Source organism: Dromaius novaehollandiae, chromosome 2, assembly GCF_036370855.1.
Source record: "Dromaius novaehollandiae isolate bDroNov1 chromosome 2, bDroNov1.hap1, whole genome shotgun sequence".
In the NCBI taxonomy this organism is placed as follows: domain Eukaryota; kingdom Metazoa; phylum Chordata; class Aves; order Casuariiformes; family Dromaiidae; genus Dromaius; species Dromaius novaehollandiae.
In genome coordinates, this window is record NC_088099.1 from 63,645,528 (window position 1) to 63,652,010 (window position 6,483).

At 56.2% G+C, this 6,483-nt stretch overlaps 1 long non-coding RNA gene across 1 annotated transcript; it reads right to left on the reverse strand.

Moving 5' to 3' along the window:
- Window positions 1–1,030: 1,030 nt before the first annotated feature.
- LOC135327506 (uncharacterized) lies at window positions 1,031–5,011 on the reverse strand. The gene is made up of 2 exons (XR_010387711.1): window positions 4,893–5,011; window positions 1,031–3,509 (listed from the first exon to the last, which is right to left on the reverse strand). It is a non-coding gene; the product is annotated as an uncharacterized LOC135327506 (long non-coding RNA).
- Window positions 5,012–6,483: the final 1,472 nt, after the last annotated feature.

A 6,483-nucleotide genomic window follows, 5' to 3' on the forward strand; every position in this document is an offset into this window, starting at 1 on the left:
GCAACGTCCTTTGCGCTCCATCTCAGAGCGTGGAGGACTTCCTGGAGCTCACGCAGCTCTCCTTGGAGGGTCTGGATTTCGCTAAGTGTTGCTCCTAATACCTCATCCGCTTGCCTGGAAAAAGTGCGCCACAGAGACAGAGACCACCGTTCTTGCGGGCTGGTGCTATGCCATGGGAATGGGAGAGAGGCAACAAATCTCCCTCGAGGTGCCTGGGAGCATCAAGTGGCTGGACTCCAGCCAGTGGCTGAGAGTGTGAGAAGCAGCTGCAGGATGGGGCCTACCCCTATGCCCCTTCTCCAGCAGCGGAAAGGTGGAGCTTCCAACAGCCCTGCCCTAGCTAAAAGGCTCATGGAGGGGTTGCTCCAGGCCTCGAAGGGACATGGAGATATAGCTGCCCACTAGGGAGAAAGGAAAAGCAGAGAGGCAGGCAGGGCAGTGGGAAGAGCCCTGGGAATTGTGTCGTGTGAAGTTTGTGTGAGACAGGCCTGGAGCTCCTCTAAAGCATCATCTAGCCAAGAGGAAATCATTTTTACCTCTGCGTCTTCACGTGCACGCCAGAGAGAGGAAACTCCTCCTATGGGGACAAGTAAGGGAACGTTCAGTTCAAACACCAACAGACCTGCTGCAGAAAGGAAGGTGTGGGGCAATGGTATGGCCTTTACAGCAACGGGAAGCAAACAGGCACAGACCCCATGCCTCCGGGGAGCCAGCTACTCCGCTAGCATGCACTGGGAAATTATCCCGAGAGACTGCCAGGCAAGAGAACACAAGTCACACTGGCTATTGTGCTATTCGAGAAGCACCGACATTTCCTTGAATCCAACGGATCGATTCTTAAAAAGCCTTCTACCATTTGTCGGCCACTGACTTGACAGCTCAAGAGATGCCTACACCACATGCCTTTGTGCATAGTCCTTGAATTTCCTCTGTTCCTGGAGAGCTGGGCCAGTACCACACTGGTTATTGCTCCATTTCAAGGTGTGCTGTCATTACAGTTCCTTTCTTAAGACCACCATGAAAGGCTCTATTACTATAAAGCTGCTGGCTTTATTAGGCATGTGCACGTGCACACACACACAGACAACACACACAGACACACTTTTTAGTGGTTGCTGTGTTGAACGGCTGGGCAAAGAATGAGCCAGACCAAAAGACTCAAGATTTCAGAAACAACCCAGTACTTTGAGGTAACCACGTGCATAACAGCGGTCCATTTTCAGCTGTGCCCTATACCAGGAGCTTCATGTTAAGGCACTGGTGTTTGGGCAGTTTACCTTCACCTGACAGACCTGGCAATGGTGGCTCGTGGACCTTGCGCTAGCCCCCGCAAGAAAGGGCCTTTTAACAAAGCCACCCTTGATGCCCTTGGGTTAAGACTGGCAGAAGCAGCCTGGATTTGAGGCACCCAGAATGTCACCTGCTGACAGATAGGTTGAAAGGAGGAGAAGATGTAGGCCCTCGCTGCTGCTGCGGTCGTCCGGATGCTTCCTTCATCCAGCAGCCCCACGTGGTAAACACCTGTTGGTCACAAACCAAAGCTCTCTTTACACTTCGAACTTGCTCATGCCAGAAGAGCTGTGTGCAAGTAGGGCTCCAGTCCTTCAGGCATGCTGACACCCAGCTGATGTTAGGAAGCTGTGCGTGAGTTGGTGTGCCAGCAAAAGACAGGCTGCAAGTGCTCCTGCGGCTGGAGACTGCTTGGGAAGGGTGACAAGCCAGCACGGGGATCTCCCAGGCTTTGTTAGCGCCTCATGAAACCTTAACCAGCTGCCTCCCTCCATAGGGCTGCCTGCTGCACTCTGAGGGTCAGGCACAGATGCCATCATTGTGTCTCCTCTCTTCTTCTCGGGAAGAGAGGATGATGGAAGAGGGGCCTCTGAAGAGATGAAGATTCCTTCCCCGGGACATGCTGCTCTCTCCTGAAGGAAGCTTCCCCACTTCCTGGGGCAAGCAGGCTAGCCACTGCCGCTCCCCAGGCTTAGGAGACTTAGCTTCAGCTCCGGGGAAAAGCAAGTCACCCTGTGCCCACCCCCGTTGCTCTGAGGCACGTGGAAGCGGGGCAGCCCTCTCTCAGGGCCTTCCTGCTCCTAGTTGGGCTCCTCTGGCCACAGCCGTCTACATGGACCCAAGCAGAAGCAAGCACGGGGTCTCTCGTAAAGAACCACCGTGACTTCGGGGCTCTACAGACACTCACCAAGAAGGGAGGCAAACAGAGCAAGCAGCACCAGGAGAACTGTCTTCCGAGCCTTCTTTTGCCTGTGGAGGAGCATGGAGGAAAAGAAGGGTGAAGCTGGCTGCAGCTGTGCAGGCCCTAAGCAGGCTCCAGAGCAGCAGTAGCAACTGCAGCTCTTGCACCTGGCGTTACTGACTTGGGAAGTGGCCTGCTCGCGCACGAGCTCCAGTCAGTGGTCAAGCTTTCAGCCACTGTGGCAGTGGGGCATTTGGGAGGGTGAGGATTGGCATAGGGGAGCTAGGGATGGAGGATTAACTCCAGACCAGGAGAAGCAGTGCCAACAAAAGCTAGGGCCGTACTTCCTGCCTAAGGGAGTAGAGGCGATTCTTTGGAGACGCAAAGGACATAATTCACACCCGCTTCTCCTGCCCACCATCCAGTCGGTACTTGTGCCGAGACTGTTCTCCCCCCACTCTCAAGAAAAGGTGCTGCCTCAGCTTTACCTTGCAATAGTGCCCAAAACGTGGAGCACAAAGCGCTGAGGAGACGTTACGCTCAGCAGGATGAAATGCCAGATGAGCCAGAAAACTCCTGAGAAAGAGGCAAGATGGAAAAAGTCCAGTGAGCTCGTGTGTAATTCTAGGTTAGGGCTTCTACTCGTCCTCTTTGTGTTGGCAGAGGACAGGAGGCATCCTCCCGTTTCTGTGACTTGCTCCCGCTTCTGTCAGTTGCTCTGCAGCTGCAAGCAGGACAGGGGACGGGAAATGAATTCCCTCCAGTCCAAACATCACTCCTTAATCAGGTCATATCTCCCTTTAGGGCTACAGAGGGTCGGCCTCTTAGGTCATAGGCAGAGCTGCCTTTCCTGGTCCCCAGGACCTTGAGGCAGAGCCTAAGGCCGGGCTTCTGGGAGCTCTTGCTCTGCCTCTGACAAGAGTTTGAAACAACTGGGGGCTGAAAAGCTCTTCACCAGCTGGAGAAAGTATAGAGCGAGTTTGACCTGGACGAGGAAACCTGCACATGAAAAACAGCAGGCAACCACTGAGTCTTTGCACATTTCAGAAAAAAGGCTTATATGGTCGCATAAAGCCTCCACGTTGCATTTCCTGCCTTTGGATGGCCATGCAGTTGTATTTGAGCCGGTTTTTCTCACTGCCATTGGACAACAGCCTTCTCCTTCCATGCAAACAAGCCACACTGTAAATGGTAACAAGCAGAGAGAGCTGTACTGAAGAATCGCGTCAGCTTACTTTTGCCAGGATGCTGAAGCTGGCCTTGGTCCTGCCTGCGGACTCCGGTGCTCTGGAGAACAGGCCCTTGGCTCGCAGGTTGCCTACAAGAAAGAAAGGGGCTCAGGCACACAGGACACGTGCTACCTGCTGTTGCCTTCAGCCACCTTTACACTGAGCTCGGAGGCTGTCCTTGTGTTCTTCCCCAGTCCGTCCCCCAGCGCCGGGCTGATTAGCTGCAAACGGCACTTGGGGAGAAGAGAGGGGGATCTCTAGAACTCCCCGAAGAAGCACCTCCATACCAGCGTAGGTCTTGGCCGTGATTTCTGAACATCCTTGCAGAGCTGCAGTTGCCAAACACCCTGTTTGCGTGGGCATGGGCCAAAAGCGCTCCGACCTCCTTGCCTCCACGACAGGGAGTGACCAAGCGGCAGGGGCAGCCCGGAGCTGCCGCCCTGCTCTTGCTACCTCACACAGCAGCGACGGCTTGTGATGTCAACGGCAGGCAGCGACATCACAGTAGACAAGGCAGCGCCGTATTTCCAGGCCAAGCTCAACCTGACAGGACACAGAAGCTGCTCTCTTCCTCTGCAGAGAGGCAGCCCTCGGAAATCACAACATCTCCTCCCAAGTATTAAACTCTCTGAAGTCCCAGGGAGGAGGGAGTGATTTGGGAGCCACCAGCAGCCTTGTCTAGTCCCTGCTTTTGACACTCTGCACCACCAGGGCCTGCAGAGCCAACTGAAGCGAGCAACCACGTACAGTCAGCAGTTCTCTGCCGGCGGCTCAGCTTCATGGTGGCGGCAGCAGCTTTTTTCCTGTAGCCCGAAGAAGGCACAGTGGCATAAGAGAAGGGCTGGGCCTGCACTTTTTTTTCTAGTTGTTGCTCTGGGCAGCAGGCTCTTGACTGCAGAGGATAGGAGACGTGTTTAGAGGAGGGGAAGGGAGCATATCTGAATCTCGCTTTTTTTGCTACCTCATGGGATCTCTAGGGACTGCAGTCAGCCCCCCATTTCCCTATGGAAAAGGGAAGACTTTATTTTTTCCCTTCCCCCCCAGAAAGTAACAATTCACAGAGTCAGCAAAAGAGTTTTGTTGCCATGGCAGGACAGTCTGGCAAATTAAATTTGAGGCAAGTCAACAGTGCTGGCTGCCAGTGCCCACCTGTGCTCACTTGGAGCCCCACATCGCTCACACCTTAGGCCTCTCGAGGCCCCATGCTCCTTTACCTTCAATGTAATAATACCAACAGTCTTCACAAGGACTGGGAAGGCAAACCCTGCCTGACCAAGTTCCCCTGTTAGAAGCCACTCAGCACTGAGGACCTGAGGCAGGTTTGCAGAGGAAATACTCCCCTGTAGGGAGACACAAGAAGCAAGTAGGTACCTGCAAGAGCAATGCAGAAACAGAGGCAAGGGTAAGGGAAACCCCTAACACTGGATTAGTGAACCCCACCTTGGCTGCTCTCTGTTTCTTGATGTCCCTACCTCAAGAATAACCTCAGGAAACTTCATCTCACCCAACAATGGGAGCCCAGCCCAGCAGAGTTTTCTTCGGTATTCCGGAAGAAGACAGAAGTCATTGAAAGCAGGACAGCAGCCCCTGAAAATTTAACACAAATGCAATGATAAAGTACTGTCTTCCCTGGAGGAAGGACATATATCTGGATATATATCTGGATATAAGCATTTCATCTGTCCAGAGGGTCCTATGAACCATGTGTGTTGTGGCTGTGTCAACTTGAGAGGTGCTACTACATATTCCTAGATCTCCAGCAGTGATAGCCCCCTCTGTCTTCCTTGCATGAGCCCCCTGGAACGCACAGCAGTGATTCACTGAACTCTCCCAATAGGCTGTGGAAAATGAAAGCTAACACAGCCCTCTGCTAGCAAACAAGGACACCTAGGCTTGAGGTCTTTCATATGTGGTTTGCCACATCACACACTCCGTCAGTCACATCATGCCTTTTGAGCAGGCGGCAGCCCTCAACTTTTTACCCTGTCTCTCCTGCCACTGGGGACGTTCCAATGCAAACCTTGTCCAGCTAGACAGGAGGCGCTTTGGAAGGCGCCCTGCCTCGGTTGTTCATGTGCCGTAGCCGCACCTGACGATTTGTGGGCACAATCCAGCGTCTGGCCTTGGTTACCACCTTCCAGCTTCTCCCATGCTTCATCGATTAGCTTTTGCACGTCCTGGGAAGGAAGACAGAAAAGAGCGGCCCTTAGCAGGAAAAGGAACGGGCCACCGGGCGCAAGCCAGCCCCCCTTACAAGGCCAGCCAAGGTGAACTTGGAGGTTCAGCTCCTCACTCCTCACCTGCTCGCCTAGAAAGAGTGCATCACACAGAGCAAAAGCACTGTTCTGGCCGGCTTGTGCTACGCCGCAGCAACGGCGGAGGCACCAAACCTCACGCGGCTCGACGGGAGCATAAATCCCGGCGTGGCTGGCGGCATCGCTTCTGCGGGGCCTGCACAGCCGACCCCAGCCCGGCCAGGATGCCGCGAGGGCAGGCAGCCCGCACCCCTGAGCACAGCCCCCGCTGAGTACACGCCCCGAGCCCACGCCGAACTGCGGACCAGCTGAGCAGGGCATCAGACGGGCTGCGCCATGCTTCAACCCTCACCGCTACCGCGGCGACGGCACCCGGCAAAACGGCGGCGACGGCAAGCGGCAGGGGACGCAGCTTCCGCGCCTTCCCCACCCGCCTATCCCGCCGCGGGTTCGGGGCGTGGGGGCTGCAGGCCACGCCCCCTTGCGGGCGGGGCGGGGGGTGGTGGCGAAGAGCCCCGAGCCGCCGCCGCCGTTGCCATGGGGACGGCGGGCCGCTGGGGCGGCTTCGCGCGCGGCCGGCCGGTTCCGCCGGTGCGCGGAGCGGTCGGGAGGGAGCTGGGCGGCGGCGGCGGCGGCGGCGAGGAGCGCGCAGCCGTTGGGCGTCCGTTCCTGGCGCGGAGCCGCGCGGCGGTGGGGCGGGCGCAGCCCGGGCCGGCTTTCTCTCTCTTCTCTCCCCGAGGCGGGTCTCCGGGATGAGGCGCGCCGTCAAGGAGCCGCCCGCAGCTCGCAGCCACCGCTACGCTGCTGG